Source organism: Arachis stenosperma, chromosome 10 (assembly GCF_014773155.1).
Source record: "Arachis stenosperma cultivar V10309 chromosome 10, arast.V10309.gnm1.PFL2, whole genome shotgun sequence".
NCBI classification, from domain to species: Eukaryota; Viridiplantae; Streptophyta; class Magnoliopsida; order Fabales; family Fabaceae; genus Arachis; species Arachis stenosperma.
Genome location: NC_080386.1, coordinates 92499473 through 92526769, shown reverse-complemented (window position 1 = coordinate 92526769; position 27297 = coordinate 92499473). Strand labels below are relative to the sequence as shown.

At 40.3% G+C, this 27297-nt stretch overlaps 1 pseudogene; it reads left to right on the top strand.

Annotated features, from left to right (window-relative positions):
• Positions 1 to 7025: 7025 nt before the first annotated feature.
• On the top strand, positions 7026 to 9848 carry LOC130957343 (uncharacterized; annotated as a pseudogene).
• The last annotated feature ends 17449 nt before the right edge of the window (positions 9849 to 27297 follow it).

Genomic DNA, 27297 nt, shown 5'->3' with positions numbered 1-27297 from the left:
AAGAAGATGTGTGTTGAGGAAGAAGAGAGGAGGGAGGGGTATTTTCGTCCGAAGGACGATTTTAAAACAAACTAAAACCTTGGGGACCATTTTGTAGCAAAAAAAAGTTGGGGACGAAATCGATTTTCGGCCTCTACGTTGGGGACCAAAATCATGCTTAACCCTATTTTATAAGTTAATCATTTTTAAAAATTAAACATCCCTAAAAATCTTATAGAGTAATTTTCTTTAAACTTTTTTGGCTCAAGTAATTTTATTTTATTCATTAATTTTCATCCAAACATGTAACATGTTCTCAAATTAAGCCTATGATATTGACTTTGAATAAATACCGATTGGTTAGGTATTTGAACTAAACTAAAATGTCAAAGAACAAGTAATATATAACGAGGTATAGAAATTATACGCATATATTATCTAATAAAATTTGTCTTGCACATTATTGTAAAAATTCAACTTCTAATGAATTGCCTAAACTAACCAGGGGTGACAAAAATGTGACTGTAACACAAAAACCTTAAGATTGAATCAAATCTTTTTATATAATAACATTTCAATGCATCTACTTAAGCAGTTTTGTGGTAAACCACAAATGCATAATAACATATGTGAATGGTATTACAGTGTTAAAAGTCACACATACCTGCATGTCAACATCAGCAACATCGACCTCTGTCAAAAAAATCTTTCTTGAATCACTCCATAACGATGCGTCCTCAGCGACACTGCTGGTCGCTTCCATTTTTTCCAGCTACAATCGATCTGCCGGTGGAGTTCACAACAAACTAACTTGAAAAAACAATAACTACACATCTGATTTTGAGTAGTTCAGCTTCTCATACAAACGCACAATATGTTTCATCCCATTTCCCAAATTGTCTCCGCCTAAGTTTCATTACTATACCCTTAAATTTTTTTCTTGTAACAGTACTCTTTTTTGTCTTGGGCTAAGCCCAAACCCTACCTGAACCCATAACCCAACTCGCCCAAACCCAAACCCCAATCTGATCTCTCTCAAAGTGTTGAATTCTAGCACCAAGAGACAAGCTCCCATGGCCTCCACAACATAATCATGTTTAATTCGACTTTCCGGTTGATCCTCAAGTTTAGAATCAAGGCGTGATCTGGTTCATGAAGTCTGCATCATCTGTTGGCATCACCTCGGCAAGAAGCTCTGCCTTAGAAGTTGAGTCACAGCTTAAGTCTACAGTGTTCCAGGTTCTCCTCGCGTTGTATACCGCCGAACCTTGTTCCTCTTTGCTTCCTTCGTTCTAGTGTCCCCGATTTCTGGTATTGCGTGGAGCTCCACCACCCGCCTTCTCTGTATCCATTGCTAGCTTGTAACAATACTCTTGAATACATTGAAGGAACAACGACTTCTTCCTACACCATGGGCTTTCACCAGCTACAAGGTCTTCATGTATTAAAAAAAAAGTTTTGGGTAATAGAAAAATCAACACTCTATCACTTGAACACTACTCCCTGTCTTGAACATTGAAGCCCAGTCCATAAGGATCCAACACGATTCAGCCCATTGGCTTAGAGTCGTTCATAGCTGAATATGACTATGCTTATTGGTGCACGAAATTGTGATCTCTAATAATGGCATTCAATTTGGTATGCGCATTTATAACTCAGCACTTTCTTCACAACCTCGCACAACTAACCAGCAAGTGCACTGGGTCATCCAAGTAATAAACCTTACGTGAGTAAGGGTCGATTCCACGAAGATTGTTGGTATGAAGCAAGCTATGGTCATCTTGCAAATCTCAGTTAGGCGAATAATAAATGGTATGGAGTTTTCGAATAATAATAATAAATAAACAAAAAATAAAGATAGAAATACTTATGCAAATCATTGATGGGAATTTCAGATAGGCGTATGAAGATGCTGTATTCCTTCTGAATCTCTGCTTTCCTACTACCCTCATCCAATCCTTCTTACTCCTTTCCATGGCAAGCTGTATGTAGGGCATCAACGTTGTCAATGGCTACATCCCATCCTCTCAGTGAAAATGATCCAAATGCTCTGTCATAGCACGGCTAATCATCTGTCAGTTCTTGATCATGTCGGAGTAGAATCCATTGATTCTTTTACGTTTGTCATCACGCCCAACAATCGCAAGTTTGAAGCTCGTCACAGTCATTTAATCCATGAATCCTACTCGGAATACCACAGACAAGGTTTAGATTTTCCAAATTTTCATGAATGCCGCCATCAATTCTAGCTTATACCACAAAGATTTTGATTAAAGAATCCAAGAGATATGTACCCGGTCAAAGGTAGAATGGAAGTGGTTGTCAGTCACGCGTTCATAGGTGAGAATGATGATGAGTGTCACGGATCATCACATTCATCATGTTGAAGTGCAACGAATATCTTAGAACAGGAATAAACTGAATTGAATAGAAAATAGTAGTAATTGCATTAAAACTCGAGGTACAGCAGAGCTCCACACCCTTAATCTATGGTGTGTAGAAACTCCACCGTTGAAAATATATAAGTGATGAAGATCCAGGCATGGCTGAATGGCCAGCCCCCCAAAATGTGATATGAATTCGAAAATAGGGAGAAGGACCAGATATGTGGTCAGAAGACTATATTGTCAAAAGACGACTAATACAATAGTAAAATGTCCTATTCATACTAGACTAGCTACTAGGGTTTACAAAAGTAAGTAATTAATGCAGAAATTCACTTCCAGGGCCCACTTGGTGTGTGCTTGGGCTGAGCTTGAGCTTTCCGTGTGCAGAGGCTTCTTTTGGAGTTGAACGCCAAGTTGTAACATGTTTCTGGCGTTCAACTCTGGTTCGTGACGTGTTTCTGGCGTTTGACTCCAGAATGCAGCATGGAACTGACGTTAAGCGCCAGTTTACATCGTCAAATCTCGAATAAAGTATGGACTATTATATATTTCTGGAAAGCTCTGGATGTATACTTTTCAACGCCATTGAGAGCGCGACATTTGGAGTTCTTTAGCTCTAGAAAATCTATTTCGAGTGCAGAAAGGTCAGAATCCAACAGCATCAGCAGTCATTTGTCAGCCTTCTTATCAGAGTTTTGCTCAGGTCCCTCAATTTCAGCCAGAAAATACCTGAACTCACAGAAAAACACACAAACTCATAGTAAAGTCCAAAAATGTGAATTTAGCATAAAAACTAATGAAAACATCCTTAAAAGTAGCTAGATCCTACTAAAAACTACCTAAAAATATTGCCAAAAAGCGTATAAATTATCAGCTCATCACAACACCAAACTTAAATTGTTGCTTATCCCCAAGCAACTAAAAATCAATTAGGATAAAAAGAAGAGAATATACTATAAATCTCAGAATATTAATGAATATTAATTCCAATTAGATGAGCAGGACTTGTAGCTTTTTGCTTCTGAACAGTTTTGGCATCTCACTTTATCCTTTGAAGTTTAGAATGATTGGCATCTCTAAAAACTTAGAATTTCAGATAGTGTTATTGATTCTCCTAGTTAAGTTTGTTGATTCTTGAACACAGCTACTTTTATAAGTCTTGGCCGTGGCCCTAAGCACTTTGTTTTCCAATATTACCACCGGATACATAAATGCCACAGACATATGACTAGATGAACCTTTTCAGATTGTGACTCAGCTTTGCTAAAGTCCCCAGTTAGAGGTGTCCAGAGCTCTTAAGCACACTCTTTTTGCTTTGGATTACGACTTTAACCACTCAGTCTCAAGCTTTTCACTTGGACCTGCATGCCACAAGCACATGGTTAGGGACAACTTGATTTAGCAGCTTAGGCCTGGATTTTATTTCCTTAGGCCCTCCTATCCATTGATTCTCAAAGCCTTGGATCCTTTTTACCCTTGCCTTTTGGTTTTAAGGGCTATTGGCTTTTTCTGTTTGCTTTTTCTTTTTCTTTCTATTAATTTTTTTTCGCCACTTTTTTTTCGCAAGCTTTTGCTATTCACTGAAGACCACAAGGGAGTAGAGCTTGCAGAACCACTGGAAACACCTATCCCAAGGCCATTACCGCCTAACACAGATTTCAAGTGGGTAAAATCCTTAGCTTTTATCTTTACTTTTCCACTTGAATATGGTTTACTTGAAACAGATGGCCAGCTTAGAGCTCTTTGTAGTTTTAAGAGAAAAAGGGAAATGACTCGCACTCAACGCTGGTATGCAAGATTCAACGAGGTTTCGCACTTCAATTTGAGGTGCAGGAATTGGTGTCAAGCTCAATTTAAAGGATATCAGAAGCTGTTTAGTCCCTGCAGTGAGAATTCAGATTACTCATCACCCTACTGGAACGATGTAGATCAAGACAAAGACGGGTGTACAAGAAAAGTTTGGGATCCTAGAGTCTATTCTAACATTCAACACTCCGGGAGCCTGCAAGCCTGTGTGAACTCCCTAAGGGCTTTACGTACCTTGTTTGGGACCCCAGAGGATGCTGGCATTCCAAACACTGGTGGAGATTTCTGGACGAATTCAAGCACAAGCCACCATAACAGGAAGCTCATCCAATGTCCAACTTAAGGACTTTAACTAAAAGTGCTAGGTAGGAGACAACGCACCATGGTATGATCGTTCCTGTTTCCATTTTATTTCATTTTTGTTTATTTTATATTGTTTATTTCTATTGAACCTGGATGCTATTCATAACATTTGCATTTAGCACTGCATATTGCATAATTACATACCTGCATAAAAAAAAGATAGAGAAAAAGGACGTGCGACGCGACCGCATCGATCATGCGATCGCGTCAGTTGCGACAAAACACCTTCCACGCGTCCGCGTCATCCACGCGGTTGCGTGACCTGGAAATTGGCGTAAAGATCTAATGCCCAGAAAGTTGGGCTGGAATCGTGTGGCCATTGTGCGTTTCGCACAAAATGAACCACGCGGTCACGTCCCTGACGCGATCGCGTCACCTGCACAAACACTAATCCCACGCGACAGCGTGAGCGACGCGATCGTGTCGCGTGGATAGCACACCACCCCAAAGGAGACAGAGAGTTGCGTTGAAGCGACGCTGGAATTGTGCGTTTCGCACGATTTCCCACGACGCGATCGCATCGCCTACGCGATCGTGCCATTCATTATTCACCAATCCCATGCGATCGCGTCAGCCAAGCGATCGCGTGCCCCATGAGATCGCGTGGATTCAAATTTACTAACCCCCAGTCATGCGAACCCTACCCATTCGCGTCACCCCCCAAACCCTTCTCCTCCCTCTCTTCTTCTCCGATCACACCACCACCACCCAGCCACCATCACCGAACGACCGCTACCCCGCCGACCACCCAAACCCCGCCGCCACCCAACCCCCCTTCTTTTTCCCCCCTCTTTCTTATTCTTCCTCCTTCTTCCACCCTCCACCGCCACTGCCCCCTCCACGATCACCACCACCGCGCCGCCGTCACCGCCTAGCGCCACCCACGCCCCCTTCCTTCCCCTACCCCCTTACCCCCATTACCCCTACCTTTCCCTCCCTGCCCCCAAACAGCAGCCACCGCCGCCGCGCCACCCTCCTCCGCCGCGCCAGACGCCACCACCACTATCCCCCAGTCGCCTCTCTGCCCCACTCTCCTTAATTCGCCTACCAGGTTCCGACGAACGCCACCCTTCTCTCATTCATAGTTAATTTCATCTTTTTCTGTTTATGTTCATCATTAGGTTAGTTAGATATGCATGTTGTAGTGGATTTTAAGTTGTTAGGTAGCCTAGGATGTGGTTAGCGGATTTAGGCCTGATAATTGCGCTGTTCGTGTTTCTTGCTTTATGATTTTCGCAATTCTGATGTTTCTATGCTGTTGCTATTGTTCATATGCTGTACTTTCTTGTTTCATGCTGCTTTTTCCATTGCCTTTTCATGTTCATACTCCTTATATGTGATTGCATCTATGTTTTAATTTTCATTCATATGAACTGTTTTGTTGCTGTTTATTTTCTGGGACAATCCAATTTTAGCCGGAATGCTGCCCAAATTTTTGTAAAATGTTTCCATTCTTGTCTTGGTTTTGGCATTTTCAACTGTGCTTTCCTTAGATTCCCCCAAACCAATTCATGAATGCCAGGGCACGCATTCTTATTCTCTTTGATCTCCGGGTTCATAAATTGCATTTTTGATGTTTGATTCCAATTTTTGCTATTTCTATATCTATCTGAATCCACATCAACCTGTTTTCCTTGTTTGGTTACACTACAAGATTTATATATATTTGTGGGTGTTTTTTAAAGGGAGTTTTTAAAAACCTCCACAGTATATTTTATTTGTGATATTTTGATAAACTCCCACAGATTAATAATAAAACTCCACCGTTATAATTAATTAATTATCACGTAATTAAAACTCTTTAAATATCCAGGAGAACACTCGAATAGAGAGAACCGAAGAGTGAGAGCTCATCGAAACCCTAAGCTTGCGATAGACATCTCCACCGCCATCTCCGCCGTTGCCTCCGCTGCCATGGCCGCCGTTAGAGTTCATCTCCTTCCTGCTTCTGCCATAAAGCTATTGAGATCGAGCCAAGGCATCTTTTTCATTAATGCGTTTTCAGATCTAATCGCAACACCCAAGCCTTTGAGATCGAGAGAAAGTACCTCTTTGGTCAACTCTCCTCTGCCAATGACGCTCGTGTTCACCATCGGCATTCTATCACTTGTGTACGCTCTTCTTTCCACTCGTTCTCAGTTTCTGGTTCTCCTTCTCTTTTTCCTTTTTATTTGTTTTCGTTGTTTTTCATTCGCAAATTCTGAATGCTTTGCTATGTGATATAACATTGTTTCAAATTATCAAGCACTCCAAGTGTTTGATGAATTGTTTATTCTCTTAATTGAAATTCTGATAAATTGATTTGCTAATTTTTTAATTTTGATTTCGTGATACTCTTTTATTTTGATACTAATATTTCGTGATACTGATAAATTGAGATTCAAGTGTGTTCCCTACAGCATTGGGTGTGAATCCAATGATCACTGTTCAGGCTATAGCTTATTGCACAGCACAATCTGTTCTTGAAGTTCTTAGAAGGAAAAGACGTTGATGAATTATATATACTTTCTCTCCGATTCTGATTCTGTGAAATCTTTTCCATTCCTACAAATGAGTGCAGGTACCATTTGCTTATTCTATTGCTCGCCAAATTTATTATTATTATTAGGGTTTAAGTGATTTATATAAGCACTAGCTGGATTTTAATTGAAGCGCTTGAGGAATTTTGCTTAAATTTATGTTTCTTCAAATAAAATTTTTTTCTTCTATCATGTGAATTTGGTGAAATAGTGAAGAAAATGATTAATAGTTGGTTTGATACACTTATTGATTATAATAGGTGGCGTATTTGGTGGCAATAGAGGGCTCCGTCCAGTGCCTCCTGAAAAGGGTATTTTTCCATTAGACCACATGCATTTATGTGACCTGGTAATGCTTTCATCTTAGTTTCTCAATCTGCAACCGAGTCTTAACCTATATTATATCTATGGTTATAGTTGAATTTAGAGGAATAAGCCGTTGCAACTTGTGTATTTGTTTCTGGACAATTAGTCGAATCGATAATGAGTAAATATTTCCTTAATGCTAATATTGATACAATCAATATGTTGAAACAATCGATATCTTAGAAAGTAATTCTTCCCTTATTTGGTCATAAGGAAGATGTTTAGAAGGAATTGTTAGGGGGATAAATTATTTCTCATCAATTTTTTGTGTGTTGCATTTGTTTCAGGAGAAGAAAGAATATTTGGGTTGTCTGAAAACTGCGGGTCACCAGTCTGAAAAATGCAGGGACTTCTCGAAAAAGTACTTACAGTGCCGAATGGAAAAGTGAGTCTGGCCTTTCTGTGTTATCAATATCATATTTGATTGGCTGTAGTGTTTTTCTTTGTGTAGGTTAGCATAAGTTGGAATGTTTTTAGTGCACTATTTTCTTTTTCTCTTCTGTCATGTTTTTAATCTTTGGAGCACAATATTGTGAATTGGTGAATCAATTTCTGCATTGAAGATCATGTAATTTTTCCTTTTCTTTTCTACATTTTAACCCTAAACAATATTAAGGTTCAAGAGGTACTTAGATAATCCTTGTGCTGATTGTTCAGGGTCATTGTGGTTCTTGTTGGGCATTTGGTGCTGTTGAGTCATTATTAGATCGATTTTGCATTCATTTTGATGTGGTAAGTATTCTTCTTACTGAGCAACATGTTGCTGTGTGTGAATATCAATAAATAAATATCTTATTGAGGATATTTAAAGAGGAATTTATGCTCTATATGTTTAATTGCAGAATATCTCTCTCTCTGTGAATGATCTTCTCGCAGGCTGTGGCTTTTTGTGTGGATCTGATTGTGATGGAGGGTATCCCCTAAATGGATGGCGATACCTAGTCAGCCATTGTGTTGTCACTGAAGAGGTAATTAATCATCAGTTTTGCCTAAGCAGAATCCCACTAGGTGCAAAATCATTAAACATGGCTATTTCTTGGAGATCATAGATTTGTAGTTCTGCCATATAATTGAATTCTGCCTATTCGTATACAGACCTATGTAGCAGGAGATAGATTTGTTCTAATCCTGGTCTTTTTAGGTTCTAAACCAGCTGGTCAAAGAGCACCCGACTATGGCACTCAGAGTATGCTTGCACCCTTTAAGTTTCTGGTTTCTCTTTCTTCCAATATTCTTTGTTTTGGGGTATATGTTCACATGAACCTACATCAAGTTTATGATATGAAGAAGCATCATTGCATTGTCTCGTTTCATTAAAATTTGAGATTGTGTCTGTATATAAAGCATCACCATTGACTCAATCTACTGGTTGAAGCATCATATTGTGATTATTATGAATGGTTGTAAAACAACCTTATTTCCTATTCTTATGATTTGTATTGACATATATATTATCAAAACTCTCAATTAACTCTAAAAAAGATTTGAAAAGGAAAAAAAAGGCTCCCTTTAAGATAATCGTTACATGAGATTATATTTCTTCTCATCTGCTCTTAGGTTGGGACTGTTCTCAGGATTGAGGATGCAAAAGCTGTAATCAATGCTGGAGCAAAATTTCTGATGAGTCCAGCAATTGTTAAGGTTTGAGTTTTGAGATCTTAGTAGTATATTAGGATGTCAGATAACAACTGCTAGTGCTTGGTCACAATGTTTTGTTATTTCTTTAATTTTCTTTTTCTTTTTTTTATTTCCTTTTTTTTAGGCGCTCCGATCAATTACATATCAGCAATCAAGAAGCCTTTTCCTCAACTGCACATATGGTATAAGCCTAGTTGAAGTAAGGTGACTTGTATTATATCAAAGATGATTTAGGAGTCTACAGGTTCTTCTATGAACTGTATTGTTTAGCACTTTAACTTAAATGTAACTAGAATATTGGGGGTGGAGTTGGGGAGTCTTATATCCTCCTAGGATAATACAAAAACATGAGCCTGCTGATATCAATTATTAAAAGTATACTAGTAGTAGTTTTTACTAGTCTTTAAGAGACATATAATGTGGTAAATCTCATTGCAACATCTATTCCAGTTCTCGTGGAGCAGGTGTAGATTGCCATGATTTAAGTTAGATATATGGGCTTTGTGAAATATGGGCTTTCAGGTACTCAAGAAGAACGATGGTTCTTTACAAATTTCAGGAATCTTTAAAAAAGGTAACCATATCTTCTTTATTTGAGATGCTAATAATGAGGTTATGAGTGTGGTCTTCAACCTTCTTACTTTTCAGTTGCAAATTGTGTTGCACACTTTGGAATAACTGTCTCTATTCTCATGTCCCCTTTAATTTTATTATGTTAAAGGATCTTTCTAGCAACAAATCCAAATCAAAGGAGTCACCAGCCAAGAATAAAGGTTAGATAATGTCAGTGTAATTATTATGTTTATTAATCTGCAAAATACAAATTGCATGGTTTATTATGTTTTATATTTCAAAGTATTCTTGTGTCAAATTTTGTTCAAATAAGTAATATTTTAATTTCCTTCTAAATTTTTAATGTGTCTTATTTAAAGATTTCTTTTAAATAATAATTGATTAGCAGTATAATAATGTAATTCTAGTATTCAGATTAATTGTTTAAGACTAATATTGACACTTTTGTGGAGGTTGAAACTCCACACGAATGTGTTTTTTTTTTTAATTGGAAATTCTTTTTACGGGGGTTCTAAACCGCCACAATAATTAATCAAGAATTGCCACAAAACGCTAGCACAGAACCCCCACAAAAGGAATAAAAAACCGCCACTGAATGAAATTGTGGAGGTTGTGAAAAACCGCCACAAAAGAGCTCGTGGCACCTCCAATTTTGGGGGTTTTCAAAACTGCCACGATCCTTTTTGTGGAGGTTTAAAACCGCCACAAACAGGAAAAAAACCGCCACAAATGAGCAAAATCCTTGTAGTGTTATGAGTTACCTGTAGCTTCTAATTATGAATGCTTGTTACTTAGAAACTTATCCTTATGCCACTTACCTTAACCCATTTTTCACTAACTCACTAATTTTAACTTCCTAAACTCTTTTTCAATTCTAACCAAACTAACCTTTTAAAACATCTCTTCTGGTTTTTCACTTTTTTTTAACCTTCTAACCATTGCATAATGATAATTTTTCCTAATTAACATGCCTTCTATTACATTTTGGATTGTCAATTCTTCCTTTCGAACTTTTAACTCCTATACAATCCTTAATGCACATGTACTTAACTCATTTTCCTCATTCTATTTCTCCTTTGCCACTATGTGCTTATTTTATTATTTGCCTACCTGTTTTTCTCTACCCATTATATCCTTGATTTCTGTCTTTCAGGATGTCTGACACCCAAAGAAAGGGAAAAGGAAAGGCAACTACTGGCAAACGGAAAAGAGGTGAATCCTCTATGTCTCTCATGGAACTTCTGCATGATGACTCCTAGCGGGACAAGCACTTTACCGCGCAGGAGAAAGCTGACCAATCCCTCCCTGCCAATGATCCAATTAAGTTTGCAAACCGGTACTGTGAGCTGAAGTTTCCTAAGTTTGTTACCTCCAAAAACCTGTACCTGGAGAGGACTTTGAAAATCCCAGAAGAACTACAGCAGTACACCTCCGATCAAATCAAACAGAGAGGCTGGTTCTTCTTAGAGCAAAACTTGACTGAGGTAAATACTTTCTGGGTCAGAGAGTTTTACTGCAACTACTTCAAGACTTCCCTGGATGCCGTGCACCTCAGAGGGAAACAGATACTGGTCACTGAAGAGGTCATTGAGGATATTCTGCACCTTCCACCAAAGTCCGATCAGCCTGACGGTTACCATAAAGCTGAGGAGGACATGCGCTTCATGAGGTTTGATTGGGATGCTATCAAGGCAAGGATAGCCCTTGACCCGACTGTTCCATGGGAATTGGGTCAGGACACCACCATGCCTAAGGGAATCAAGCGGATTTACTTAAATGATGAGGCTCGGTTATGGCATCAGATCCTAAGCAACTTTGTTATGCCAAGTACTCATGAGACTGTGATCCCTGCTGCCATGATCATCCTTCTCTGGTGTGTGATGGAGGGTAAGGACCTGTACCTTCCACAATTCATCCGGCACTATATGGCTAGGGTATATATTCGAGGCATCCTCCCCTTCCCTTATCTGGTTACCCAGCTAGGCCGTCAGGCTGACGTGCCTTGAGAGGACGCTGATGAGAGGCCACCTGCTGCAGAGTGCAGGAAGATTATTCCTCACAGCAGGAACTTTCTGGCCTTGGGTTACAGACCTGATTTCCTTACTCCTTCAGATGAGATAGCCACACCTTCAATTGCTCCCTCTTCTTCCATTGCTGCACCTACCCCGCCCACTGCACCTCCACCTGCCTCCGAGCCAGTTTATCACCTAGTGGACCGCTTGTTTCAGCAGCTTGACAGGATGGAGCGCCGCAACCGGTGCCGGTATGAGAGATCTGAGCATCGCATCCGGCGACGCTATGAGCACCTGAAGTTGTTGATACGATCTGGCGGCAACATCCCCTCCGAGCCTGACACACCATCAGAGCCATCTGAGGAGGAGGCGGATGAGCACGAGGAGGAGACCCATCCACAGAGAGAGGCTGCGCAGGTAGGCTAGAGCAGACTGCACCCCAGCAGGAGGACCCACCTCAGATTCAGGCTGCAGACCCTGAGATTCCTATTCAGACAGCCCCTCCTCTACAGCAGCCAGATCCTCAGACCACCACCACAGAGACTCCAGCTACCCAGCTGGTGGACGAAATTGTGATTCGTACTCTTTGTACTTGTATGAAATTTAATTCGAGATAATAGCTCTTTACTATGTATGGACACAACTCCGTTCAACTAACCAGCAAGTGTACTGGGTCATCCAAGTAATACCTTACGTGAGTAAGGGTCGATCCCACAGAGATTGTTGGTATGAAGCAGGCTATGGTCATCTTGTAAATCTCAGTCAGGCGGATTATAATTGATTATGGATTTTCGAATAATAATAAATAATAAACAGAAAATAAAGATAAATAACATAGGATAGAAATACTTATGTAAATTAATAGTGGGAATTTCAGATAAGCGTATGGAGATACTGTGCCCTTTCTTTTTCTACTTTCTTACTTCTTCCTTCAATCCTTCTTACTCCTTTCCATGGCAAGCTATATGTAGGGCATCACTGTTGTCAATGACTACATCCCATCTTCTCAGTAAAAAAGGTCCAAATGCTCTGTCACAGCACGGCTAATCATCTGTCGGTTCTCAATCAGGTTGGAATAGAATCCCTTGATTCTTTTGCGTCTGTCACTAATGCCCAGCCTTCAGGAGTTTGAAGCTCGTCACAGTCATTCAATCCCAGAATCCTACTCGGAATACCACAGACAAGGTTAGACTTTCCGGATTCCCATGAATACCGCCATCAATTCTAGCTTATACCACGAAGATTCTGATTAAGGAACCCAAGAGATACGCGCCCGGCCTAAGGTAGAACGAAAGTGGTTGTCAGTCACGCGCGTTCATAGGTGAGAATGATGATGAGTGTCACGGATCATCACATTCATCATGTTGAAGTGCAACGAATATCTTAGAACAGGAATAAACTGAATTGAATAGAAAATAGTAGTAATTGCATTAAAACTTGAGGTACAGCAGAGCTCCACACCCTTAATCTATGGTGTGTAGAAACTCCACTGTTGAAAATACATAAGTGAAAGGTTCAGGCATGGCCGAATGGCCAGCCCCTATGAAGGTCTAAGGACTAGGCGTCCAAAGATCTCTAATACACTAGTAAAAAGTTCTATTTATAATAAACTAGCTACTAGGGTTTACATGAGTAAGTAATTGATGCATAAATCCACTTCCGGGGCCCACTTGATGTGTGTGTGGGCTGAGCTTGATCTATCCACGAGCTGAGGCTTTTATTGGAGTTGAACGCCAAGTTGTAACGTGTTTTGGGCGTTCAACTCCGGGTCGTGACGTGTTTCTGGCGTTTTACTCCAGACAACAACATGGAACTGGCGTTGAGAGCTCTGGATGTCTATTTTCCAACGCCGTTGAGAGCGCGCCATTTGGAGTTCTGTAGTTCCAGAAATTCTATTTCGAGTGCAGGGAGGTCAGATTCCAACAGCATCAGCAGTTCTTTGTCAGCCTCCTATCAGAGTTTTGCTCAAGTCCCTCAATTTCAGCCAGAAATTACCTAAAATCACAGAAAAACACACAAACTCATAGTAAAGTCCAGAAATGTGAATTTAACATAAAAACTAATGAAAACATCCCTAAAAGTAGCTTGAACTTACTAAAAACTACCTAAAAACAATGCCAAAAAGCGTATAAATTATCCGCTCATCACAACACCAAACTTAAATTGTTGCTTGTCCCCAAGCAACTAAAAATCAAATAGGGTAAAAAGAAGAGAATATACTATAAATTCCAAAATATCAATGAATATTAATTCTAATTAGATGAGCGGGACTTGTAGCTTTTTGCTTCTGAACAGTTTTGGCATCTCACTTTTTCCTTTGAAGTTCAGAATGATTGGCATCTCTAGGAACTTAGAATTTCAGATAGTGTTATTGATTCTCCTAGTTACGTTTGTTGATTCTTGAACACAGCTACTTTTATGAGTCTTGGTCGTGGCCCTGAGCACTTTGTTTTTCAGTATTACCACCGGATACATTAATACCACAGACACATGACTGGGTGAACCTTTTTAGATTGTGACTCAGCTTTGCTAAAGTCCCCAGTTAGAGGTGTCCAGAGCTCTTAAGCACACTCTTTTTGCTTTGGATCACGACTTTAACCACTCAGTCTCAAGCTTTTCACTTGGACCTGCATGCCACAAGCACATGGTTAGGGACAGCTTAGTTTAGCCGCTTAGGCCTGGATTTTATTTCCTTGGGCCCTCCTATCCATTGATGCTCAAAGCCTTGGATCCTTTTTACCCTTGCCTTTTGGTTTTAAGGGCTATTGACTTTTTCTACTTGCTTTTTCTTTTTCTTTCTATTTTTTTCGCAAGCTTTTGCTTTTTCACTGCTTTTTCTTGCTTCAAGAATCAATTTTATGATTTTTCAGATCATCAATAACATTTCTCTTTGTTCATCATTCTTTCAAGAGCCAACAGTTTTAACATTCATAAACAACAAGATCAAAATTATGCACTGTTCAAGCATTCATTCAGAAAACAAAAAGTATTGTCACCACATCAATATAATTAAACTAAATTCAAGGATAAATTCGAAATTCATGTACTTCTTGTTCTTTTGAATTAAAAACATTTTTCATTTAAGAGAGGTGAAGGATTAATGGAATTATTCATAACTTTAAGACATAGTTACCAAGCACTAATGATCATGAAGTAGAGACACAAAACATAGATAAACATATAATATAAAAACCGAACAGCAGAGAAAATAAGGACAAGGAATGAGTCTACCTTAGTGAGGGTGGCGCCTTTTTGAAGGACCAATGGTGCTTTTTGAGCTCCACTATGTCTCTTCCTTGCTTCTGTTGCATGATCCCTAGTGATTTTGGTGCTCCTATCCTTAGTTGCTCCCAATAGTTGTATGGAGGACCATTTATCACCTGAGGTATCTCAGGGATCTCTTGATTTACAGTCAAATATTCTACCACTGAGCTATAAACCCTTTAGATGAGTCTTTCCATCTCCCATGACTCAGAGGTGGAAGCTTTTGTCTTCCCCTTTTTTTCTCTTTTTTTTTTTTTTGAGGTTTCTCTGGCCTTATGTGCCATTAATGGTTATGGAAAAACAAAAAGCTATGCTTTTACCACACCAAACTTAGAAAATTGCTCGCCCTCGAGCAAGAGAAGAAAGAAAAGATGAAGAGTAAGAAGAAGATATGGAGGAGATTGAGGGATGTGTGTATTCGGCTATGGGTGGGATTGGGTGGGAAAGAGAATTTGAATTTTAAAGGTAGGTGGTGAATGAAAAACAGAAGGGATGACCATGAATGGAGAGAGAGAGGGTGAGGTAAGGTGGGAATATGTTAGGTGGGGATCCTGTGGGGTCAACAGATCCTGAGGTAATCCTGTGGGGTCCACAGATCCACTGGCGTTCAGCGCCAGCTTTCCTCAAGGCACATTCCTGGCGTTCAAACTCCAGGATGTTGCTTGTTTCTGGCATTCAGCGCCAGATTCATGCTCTGTTCTGGCGTTGAACGCCAGCCAGATGCTCCTTACTGGCGTTGAATGCCAGTATGTCCTCCCTCCAGGGTGTGATTTTTCTTCTGCTGTTTTTGATTCTGTTTTTAATTTTTATATTTTTTTCGTGACTCCACATGATCATGTACCTAATAAAACACAAAATAAAAATAAAATAAAATAAAAATTAGATAAATAAAAATTGGGTTGCCTCCCAACAAGCGCTTCTTTAATGTCAATAGCTTGATAGTGGGCTCTCATGGAGCCACAAAGGTGATCAGGTCAATGTTGTAAACTCCCAACACCAAACTTAGAGTTTGGATATGGGGTCTTAACACCAAACTTAGTGTTTGGTTGTGGCCTCCCAACACCAAACTTAGAGTTTGACTGTGGGGGCTCTGTTTGACTCTGTACTGAGAGAAGCTCTTCATGCTTACTCTCTTTTGTCACAGAGGGATGGCCATGTGCCTTAAACACAAGGTAGTTCCCATTCAATTGAAGGACTAATTCACCTCTGTTGACATCTATCACAGCTCATGCTGTGGCTAGGAAAGGTCTTCCAAGGATGATGCACTCATCCTCTTCCTTCCTAGTGTCTAAGATTATGAAATCAGCAGGGATGTAAAGGCCTTCAACCTTTACTAACACGTCCTCTACTAATCCATAAGCTTGTCTTAATGACTTGTCTGCCAATTGTAATGAGAACAAGGCAGGTTGTACCTCAATGATCCCCAGCTTTTCCATTACAGAGAGTGGCATAAGATTTATCCCTGACCCCAGATCACAAGAGCTTTTCAAAGGTCATGGTGCCTATGGTACAAGGTATTAAGAACTTGCCAGGATCTTGTCTCTTTTGAGGTAAAATTTGCTGAATCTAGGTATCTAGTTCACTAATGGGAGATTCACTTTCCCAAGTCTCATTACCAAACAACTTGGCATTCAGCTTCATGATAGCTCCTAAATATTGTGCAACTTGCTCTCCAGTCACATCTTCATCCTCTTCAGAGGAAGAATAGTCTTCAGAGCTCATGAATGGCAGAAGGAGATTTAATGGAATCTCTATGGTCTCTATATGAGCCTCAGATTCCTTTGGATCCTTAATAGGAAACTCTTTCTTGCTTGAGAGATGACCCAGGAGGTCCTCCTTACTAGGATTTTCGTTCTTCTCCTCCCTTGTGCATTCGGCCATATTGATCACATCAATGGCCTTGCACTCTCCTTTTGGATTCTCTTCTGTATTGCTTGGGAGAATGCTGGGAGGAGTTTCAATGACTTTCTTACTCAGCTGGCCCACTTGTGCCTCCAGATTTCTGATGGAAGATCTTGTTTCACTCATGAAACTGAAAGTGGCTTTTGACAGATCAGATACTAAGTTTGCTAAATTAGAGGGGCTCTGTTCAGAATTTTCTGTCTGTTGCTGAGAAGATGATGGAAAAGGCTTGTTATTACTGAGCCTATTTCTTCCACCATTATTAAAGCCTTGTTGAGGCTTTTGTTGATCCTTCCATGAGAAATTTGGGTGATTTTTCCATGATGAGTTATAGGTGTTTCCATAAGGTTCACCCATATAATTAACCTCTGCCATTGCAGGGTTCTCAGGATCATAAGCTTCTTCAGAAGCTGCCTCTTTAGTACTGTTGGATGCATTTTGCCATCCATTCAGACTTTGAAAAATCATGTTGACTTGCTGAGTCCACACTTTATTATGAGCCAATATGGCATTCAGAGCATCAAGTTCAAGAACTCCCTTCCTCTGAGGCGTCCCATTATTCACGGAATTCCTCTCAGAAGTGTACATGAATTGGTTATTTGCAACCATGTCAATAAGTTCTTGAGCTTCTGCAGGTGTTTTCTTTATATGAATGGATCCACCTGCAGAATGGTCCAGTGACATTTTTGAAAACTCAGATAGACCATAATAGAATATATCTAATATGGTCCATTCTGAAAACATGTCAGATGGACACCTTTTGGTCAGCTGCTTGTATCTTTCCCAAGCTTCATAGAGGGATTCACCATCCTTTTGCTTGAAGGTCTGAGCATCCACTCTAAGCTTGCTCAGCTTTTGAGGAGGAAAGAATTTATCCAAGAAAGCCGTGACCAGCTTATCCCAGGAGTCCAGGCTATCTTTAGGTTGTGAGTCCAACCATGTTCTAGCTCTGTCTCTTATAGCAAAAGGGAAAAGCATGAGCCTGTAGACTTCAGGATCTACTCCATTTGTCTTAACAGTCTCACAAATCTGCAAGAACTCAGTTAAAAACGGGTAAGGATCTTCATATGAAAGTCCATAAAACTTGCAGTTCTGTTGCATTAAAGCAACTAGTTGAGGTTTAAGCTCAAAATTGTTGGCTCCAATGGCAGAAATGGAGATGCTTCTTCCATCAAATTTGGACGTTGGTTTTGTGAAGTCACCAAGCATCCTCCTTGCATTATTGTTGTTGGATTTGGCTGCCATCTCCTTCTCTTGTTCGAAATTTTCAGAAAGGTTACCTCTGGATTATTGTAATTTAGCTTCTCTTAGTTTCCTCTTCAGAGTCCTTTCAGGTTCTGGATCAGCTTCAACAAGAGTGCCTTTTTTCTTATTCCTGCTCATATGACAGAGAAGAGAAAAAGAAAAAAGAAAGAGGAATCCTCTATGTCACAGTAAAGAGGATCCTTATTATTAGTAGAAGAAGAAATGGGATAATGGAAGGAGAGGGATGAATAGTCTGTATAAAGAGTAAGGATAGGGGAGGTGATAAAAGATGAAGAGAAGTGTTAGTAAATAAATAAATAAATAGAAAAAGATGAGGGAGGGATTTTTGAAAATATTTTTGAAAAGGAGTTAGTTATTTTCGAAAATTAAAGATAAGATATAATTAAAATTAAAATTTAAAACAATTAAAAAGAATTTTTGAAAAAGGGATGAGATATTTTCGAAAATTAGAGAGGGAAAGGTAGTTAGGTGGTTTTGAAAAAGATAAGAAACAAACAAAAAGTCAAATAGTTTGTTGAAAAAGATATTAAAATCAAATTTGAAAAGATAAGAAGGTAAGAAGATAAGATATTTGATGAGCGGATAATTTGTATGCTTTTTGGCATTGTTTTTAGTATGTTTTTAGTATCTTTTAGTTAGTTTTTAGTATATTTCTATTAGTTTTTAATTAAAATTCACTTTTCTGGACTTTACTATGAGTTTGTGTGTTTTTCTGTGATTTCAGGTATTTTCTGACTGAAATTGAGGGTTCTGAGCAAAAATCTGATCCAGAGACTGAAAAGGACTGCAGATGCTGTTGGATTCTGACCTCCCTGCACTCGAAGTGGATTTTCTGGAGCTACAGAAGCCCAATTGGCGCGCTCTCAACGGCATTGGAAAGTAGACATCCTGGGCTTTCCAGCAATATATAATAGTCCATACTTTGTCCAAGATTTGATGGCCCAAACCCGCGTAGCAATCCGGCCTCAGAAATTCCAGCGTTAAACGCCGGAACTGGAATAAAAGTTGGAGTTAAACGCCCAAACTGGCATGAGAACTGGCGTTTAACTCCAGAAAAGGTCTCTACACGAATTTCCCTCATTGCTCAGCCCAAGCACACACCAAGTGGGCCAGGAAGTGGATTTTTCTGTCATTTACTCATCTCTGTAAACCTTAGGATACTAGTTTACTACTTATAGGATCTTTTGACATTGTAATCAGTACCTTATGACCTCATAACATTTTGTACACGTTCTTTCCACAGTATGAGCCTCTAAACCCCATGGTTGGGGGTGAGGAGCTCTGCTGTGTCTTGATGGATTAATGCAATTACTACTGTTTCCTATTCAATCATGCTTGCTTCCATTCTAAGATAACACTTGTTCTTAATCCGGATGAATGTGATGATCCGTGACAATCATCATCATTCTCAACCATGAACACGTGCCTGACAACCACCCCTGTTCTATCTTAGATTGAGTAGTTATCTCTTGGGTTCTTTAATCGGAGTCTTCGTGGTATAGGCAGGACCTGATGGCAGCATTCAAGAGAATTCGGAAGGTCTAAACCTTGTCTGTGGTATTCTGAGTAGGATTCAATGATTGAATGACTGTGACGTTCTTCAAACCTGTAACCTACTGGGCGTTAGTGACAGACGCAAAAGAGTGATTCTATTCCGGTAGGGGAGGGAACCAAACCGGTGATTGGCAGCACTGTGACAGAGTGTGTGCATTAGCTTTCACTGCGCGGATGGGAGGTAGCTGCTGACAACAGTGAGACCCTACACGAGCTTGCCATGGAAGGAGACATGCGTGTTTGATGAAGAAGACAGTAGGAAAGCAGAGATTCGGAAGATGGAGCATCTCCAAACCTCAACCCATTCTCCATTACTGCAGTACAATTAACCATAACATGTTCTTTTGCTTCTTACAATCAATCCTGATAATTTCTGATATCCTGACTAAGTTTTACAAAGATAACCATAGCTTGCTTCAAGCCGACAATCTCCGTGGGATCGACCCTTGCTCACGCAAGGTATTACTTGGACGACCCAGTGCACTTGCTGGTTAGTTGTGCGGGATTGCAAAAGTGTTATTGCAATTTCGTGCACCAAGTTTTTGGCGCCGTTGCCGGGGATTGTTCGAGTTTGGACAACTGACGACTTATCTTGTTGCTTAGATTAGGACTGTTTTATTTTTGTTGGTTTAGAGTCTTTTAGTTGAGTCTAGTTTCATATTCTAAGTTTGGTGTCAATTGCATGCTTTTATTTTTCTTTTAAAATTTTCGTTTTTGCGTAGTCTTAGTCCCTTTTTGATTCATAAAAATTCTAAGTTTGGTGTCCTCTTTGTGTTTTTCCTTTAAAATTTTCGAAAAATTTAGTGTTTGATTTTCTAAAAATTTTAAGTTTGGTGTCTTTTGTGTTTTTCTCTTTCCTCTTTTTAAAAATCAAATCTTTTTCATAAAAATTTTTCAATCATATCTTCTTAATTGCTGTTTTCAAAATCTTTTTCTTCACTAATTGATTCAGTTCTCAATTTGCTTTGATCTTTTTTTATTTTTAATTTTCGAATTTTCTTTTATTTTCCTTTTATTTTATTTTATTGAATTTTAATTTTTTTCGGTTATTTCAAAAAAAAATAAAAATAAACAAAATTTATCTCTTTGCAATCATTCTCATTTCCCTTTTGTCCATTATGGACTTAAGTGGAATTAATCAGTCCAAAAGGACTCTGGGGTCTTATGCTAACCTCATTACAGCTGCATATGGGAGTAGCATCTGTATACCTCCCATCAAAGCAAGCAGCTTTGAGCTAAATCCTCAACTCATTATCATAGTGCAGCAAAATTGCCAGTATTCCGGTCTTCCACAGGAAGAACCTACTGAGTTTCTGGCACAGTTTTTACAAATTGCTGACACAGTACATGATAAAGAGGTAGATCAGGATGTCTATAGACTATTACTGTTTCCATTTGCTGTAAAAGATCAAGCTAAAAGGTGGTTAAATAACCAACCTACAGCAAGCATAAAGACATGGAAACAGTTATCAGAAAAATTCCTGAATCATTTTACCCTCCAAAAAGGATGACACAGCTAAGGCTGGACATCCAAGGCTTTAAACAAGAGGATAATGAATCCCTTTATGATGCCTGGGAGAGGTATAGAGGTATGCTTAGAAAATGCCCCTCTGAAATGTTTTCAGAGTGGGTACAGTTAGACATCTTCTACTATGGGCTTACAGAAAAAGCTCAGATGTCTTTAGACCACTCAGCTGGTGGATCTATACACATGAGGAAGACAATTGAAGAAGCTCAAGAGCTTATAGACATTGTTGCTAGAAACCAATACTTATATTCTAGCAAGGAATTCGTTCCACAAGAAGAGGTCATGGCAGTAGTCACTGATCCTGATCCTCAAGAACAGATGAATGAGCTTAATCAATAATTGCTCCTGATGACAGAACAGTTAGCAGAATTTAAAGAAATGCTCCATGATACTAAGGTTGCTAACAAGAGCATAGAACTGCAGTTGAATCAAGCAAAACAGCAAATATCTAAACAAATAACAGAAGAATGTCAAGCGGTTCAACTGAGGAGTGGGAAAACATTGAATGCCACTGCTCAAAAGAGTAAGAAGTCAATTAAGGAACAGTTGACAGAGGATGACCAAGCCACTATTCAAAATCCCTCTGAGGACAGTAAGAGCCCAGAGAGGAATATTATTGGCGTTCAAACGCCAGAAAGGGAAGGAAAGTTGGCGTTAAACGCCCATTCCTTGCCCAATACTGGCGTTCAAACGCCAGAACAGGGAGGAAAGCTGGCGTTAAACGCCCATTCCCTGTCCAGTTATGGCGTTCAAACGCCAGAAAAGGGGGAGAAGTTGGCGTTTAACGCCCAAACTTCATCCACTCCTGGCGTTCAAGCGCCAAGGGAGGATCAGACACCTGAGAGTGCTGACAGTAATCCCTCTAACAAGGCTTCTTCAACCACTTCTGTAAGGAATAAACCTGCAGCATCTAAGGTTGAAGAATATCAAGCCAAGATGCCTTATCCTCAGAAACTCCGCAAAGCGGAACAGGATAAACAATTTGCCCGCTTTGTAGACTATTTAAGGACTCTTGAAATAAAGATTCCTTTTGCAGAGGCACTTGAGCAAATACCTTCTTATGCTAAGTTCATGAAAGAGATCTTAAGTCATAAGAAGGATTGGAGAGAAACTGAAAAAGTGTTTCTCACTGAAGAATGCAATGCAGTCATTCTAAAAAGCTTACCAGAAAAGCTTCAAGATCCTGGAAGCTTTCTGATACCATGCACATTGGAAGGCACTTACACCAAGGTAGCCTTATGTGATCTTGGAGCAAGTATTAATTTAATACCTGCATCCACTATCAGAAAGCTTGGGTTGATTGGAGAAGTCAAACCAACCAGGATATGCCTCCAACTTGCTGATGGCTCCATTAAACACCCATCAGGCATAATAGAGGACATGATTGTCAAGGTTGGGCCATTTGCCTTTCCAACTGACTTTGTGGTGCTGGAAATGGAGGAGCACAAAAGTGCAACTCTCATTCTAGGAAGACCTTTCCTAGCAACTGGACGAACTCTCATTGATGTACAAAAAGGGGAAGTAACCTTGAGAGTCAATGAGGATGAGTTCAAGTTAAATGCTGTAAAAGCAATGCAGCATCCAGATACACCAGAGGACTGCATGGGCGCTGACATTATTGACTCTCTGGTAGAAGAGATCAATATGGCTGAAAGCCTAGAATCAGAGCTTGAGAACGTCTTCAAAGATGCTCAAACTGATCAGGAAGAGCCAGAGGAGGCAAAGGAATTTTCGAAAATTCCTCAGGAGGAGGATAAGCCTCCTAAGCCTGAACTCAAACCATTACCACCATCCCTGAAATATGCATTTCTGGGAGAGGGTGAAACTTTTCCAGTAATTATAAGCTCTGCCTTAAATTCACAGGAAGAGGAAGCACTGATTCAAGTGCTAAGGACACACAAGACAGCTCTTGGGTGGTCCATAAGTGATCTCAAGGGCATTAGCCCAGCCAGATGCATGCACAAGATCCTATTGGAGGATAATGCCAAACCAGTGGTTCAACCACAGAGGAGGCTAAATCCTGCCATGAAGGAGGTGGTGCAGAAAGAGGTCACTAAATTACTGGAGGCTGGGATTATTTATCCTATCTCTGATAGCCCTGGGTGAGCCCTGTCCAAGTTGTTCCCAAAAAGGGAGGCATGACAGTGGTTCATAATGAAAAAAATGAACTGGTTCCTACAAGAACAGTCACAGGGTGGCGCATGTGTATTGACTACAGAAGACTCAATACAGCCACCAGAAAGGATCATTTTCCTTTACCATTCATAGACCAAATGCTAGAAAGACTAGCTGGCCATGACTATTACTGCTTTTTGGATGGCTACTCAGGCTACAACCAAATTGCAGTAGATCCTCAAGACCAAGAGAAAACAGCATTCACATGCCCTTCTGGCGTGTTTGCCTATAGGAGAATGCCTTTTGGTCTGTGCAATGCACCTGCAACCTTTCAGAGGTGCATGCTCTCTATCTTCTCAGATATGGTAGAGAAATTTCTGGAAGTCTTCATGGATGACTTTTCAGTATATGGAGACTCATTCAGCTCCTGTCTTAACCACCTATCACTTGTCCTGAAAAGATGCCAAGAGACTAACCTGGTTTTAAACTGGGAGAAATGTCACTTTATGGTGACTGAAGGAATTGTCCTTGGGCACAAAATTTCAAGCAGGGGAATAGAGGTGGATAAGGCAAAGGTGGAGGTAATTGAAAAATTACCACCACCTGCCAATGTTAAGGCAATCAGAAGCTTTCTGGGGCATGCAGGATTCTACAGAAGGTTTATTAAGGACTTTTCGAAAATTGCTAAACCTCTGAGTAACCTGTTAGCTGCTGACACACCATTTGTGTTTGACACACAGTGTTTGCAGGCATTTGAGACCCTGAAAGCTAAACTGGTCACAGCACCAGTCATCTCTGCACCAGATTGGGCATTACCATTTGAATTAATGTGTGATGCCAGTGATCATGCCATTGGTGCAGTGTTGGGACAGAGGCATAACAAACTTCTGCATGTCATTTATTATGCTAGCCGTGTTCTAAATGATGCACAGAAGAATTACACAACCACAGAAAAAGAGTTACTTGCAGTGGTCTATGCCATTGACAAGTTTAGATCCTACTTAGTGGGATCAAAGGTGATTGTGTACACTGACCATGCTGCTCTTAAATACTTACTCACAAAGCAGGATTCAAAACCCAGGCTTATCAGATGGGTGTTGCTTCTGCAAGAGTTTGATATAGAAATAAGAGACAGAAAAGGGACAGAAAACCAAGTAGCTGATCATCTGTCCAGAATAGAGCCAGTAGCTGGGGGTCCCTCCCTTCTACTGAGATCTCTGAGACCTTCCCAGATGAGCAACTCTTTGCCATTCAGGAAGCTCCATGGTTTGCAGATATTGCAAACTATAAAGCTGTGAGGTTCATACCCAAAGAGTATAGTTATGTGCAGAGAAAGAAACTAATTTCAGATGCCAAGTACTACCTTTGGGATGAACCATATCTCTTTAAGAGATGTGCTGACGGAGTGATCCGCAGGTGTGTACCCAGAGAAGAAGCACGAAGGATCCTATGGCACTGCCATGGATCACAGTATGGAGGACATTTTGGAAGTGAGCGAACAGCCACTAAAGTTCTCCAGTGCGGCTTCTACTGGCCTACTCTCTATAAAGATTCCCGAGAGTTTGTGCGTAACTGTGACAGTTGCCAAAGAGCTGGTAACCTGCCTCACGGATACGCCATGCCTCAACAAGGGATATTAGAGATAGAGCTGTTTGATGTATGGGGAATTGACTTCATGGGGCCATTCCCACCATCATACTCAAACACCTACATTCTGGTGGCAGTGGACTATGTATCTAAGTGGGTAGAAGCAATTGCTACACCCACTAACGATACCAAGACCGTGTTGAAATTCCTCCAGAAGAACATTTTCAGCAGGTTTGGCGTCCCCAGAGTGCTAATCAGTGATGGGGGCACTCATTTCTGCAATAAACAGCTATACTCTGCTATGGTTAGATATGGAATCAGCCATAAAGTGGCAACTCCGTATCATCCACAGACAAATGGGCAAGCTGAAGTCTCTAACAGAGAGCTAAAAAGAATCCTGGAACGGACTGTAATGTCCCGAAGAAAGGATTGGGCAAAGAGCTTGGATGATGCTCTGTGGGCATACAGAACAGCATTCAAGACTCCTATAGGGACCTCCCCATACCAACTAGTGTATGGGAAGGCCTGTCATTTGCCAGTGGAACTGGAACATAAAGCCTACTGGGCAACCAGATTCCTGAACATGGATGCACAGTTAGCTGGTGAAAAAAGATTGCTCCAGCTAAATGAGCTAGAGGAGTTCAGACTCAATGCCTTTGAAAATGCTAAGATCTATAAGGAAAAGGCAAAGAAGTGGCATGACAAGTGATTGTCAACCAGAGTCTTTGAGCCAGGACAAAAAGTTCTGCTCTTCAACTCTAGGCTCAGACTGTTTCCAGGAAAACTCAAATCCCGTTGGAGGGGTCCATATGTGATTACAGGAGTGTCACCATATGGATATGTTGAGCTTCAGGATATTGATTCTGACAGGAAGTTCATTGTTAATGGACAGAGAATCAAGCATTATCTTGAAGGAAATTTGAGCAGGAATGCTCAAAACTGAGGCTTGAGTGATTCTCAGCAGAAGTCCAGCTAAAGACAGTAAAGAAGCGCTTACTGGGAGGCAACCCAGTCATTAGGAAGGTGTATGATTAGTTCTTACAGAGGCAAGTATCAAAAATGAAGGAATTCACAGAGTTACAGAAGGATTCAGCTCAAAAAGCAGAGAAAATGAGCTTACTGGCGAAAAAACGCCAGTAAGGGGCATTTTGGGCGTTAAACGCCAGAATGGGTACCATTCTGGGCGTTTAACGCCAGGAATGGTGCCATTTTGGGCGTTAAATGCCAGAATGGGCACCATTCTGGGCGTTTAACGCCAGGTGTGCAGCATCACTGGGCGTTCAGAAAAACGCCCAGTGAGGAAGGTTTTCTGGCGTTTAACGCCAGCCAGGGTACCTGGCTGGGCGTTAAACGCCCAAAAAGGGTGTCAAGTGGGCGTTAAACGCCAGAATGGGTACCATTCTGGGCGTTTAACGCCAGAAAGGTGGGGGGACCACAATTTTGTTTTCAAATCAGATTTTTTCAAACTTTCCTTTTCTCACCCATACTTTTCTACAAAATCACACTTCAATCAATCATCACTCACTTTCAAATCTTCAAAAATCAAAACCATTTTTCAAATCTATTTCAAAATAATCTCAAATCTTCTTCAAAAACTCACCATTTTCTCAAATATTTTTCATATCTTTTCAAATTTCCTTTCAAATCTCTCTTTTGTTTTCGAAATTCTCCTCCCCCCCACTCTATAAATGAACGTTCCTCACCCCTCCTTCCTCACACCATTCGAATTTTCTCCCCCTCTCTCTCTCTATTATCCTCTTTCTTCTCTTTTTGCTTGAGGACAAGCAAAACCTCTAAGTTTGGTGTGCTTTTCCGTGATCACTAAGCCAAGATTCATCAATATCATGGCTCCCAAGGGAAAACAAACCAACTCAAGAGGAAAGAAAGAGACTAATCCAAAGAATCTTTGGAATGAAGAGAAGTTCTTAACCAAAGAACATGAAGACCATTATCACAAAATAATGGGTCTGAGGTCAGTGATCCCGGAAGTTAAATTTGATCTGAAAGAAGATGAATATCCGGAGATCCAAGAGCAAATTCGAAACAGAGGTTGGGAAGTTCTGACCAATCCTGAGACAAAGGTTGGAAGGAACATGGTTCAGGAATTCTATTCAAATCTGTGGCTAACAGATAAGCAAAGAATGACTGGAACCGCTTACCATACCCATTGAACATCCAATCACCAAGAAGTCAATGGAAGGACAAGTGCAAGACAACTCTATCAAGAGGAGGGCGCGTGAGTTCCTCCCTGAATTCCCTGAAATTGGCTACTGGGCCAGCCTAGAAGCATCCATCAACAAGCTGCAAGAGACTATGGAGCAACTGAAGGAAGAACAGCAGAATCAGAACTGCATGATCTGCAAATTGCTGAAGGAACAAGAGAAGCAAGGGCGTGAAATCAAAGAACTGAAGCGCCAAAAGCTCTCCTCTCAAGCTGG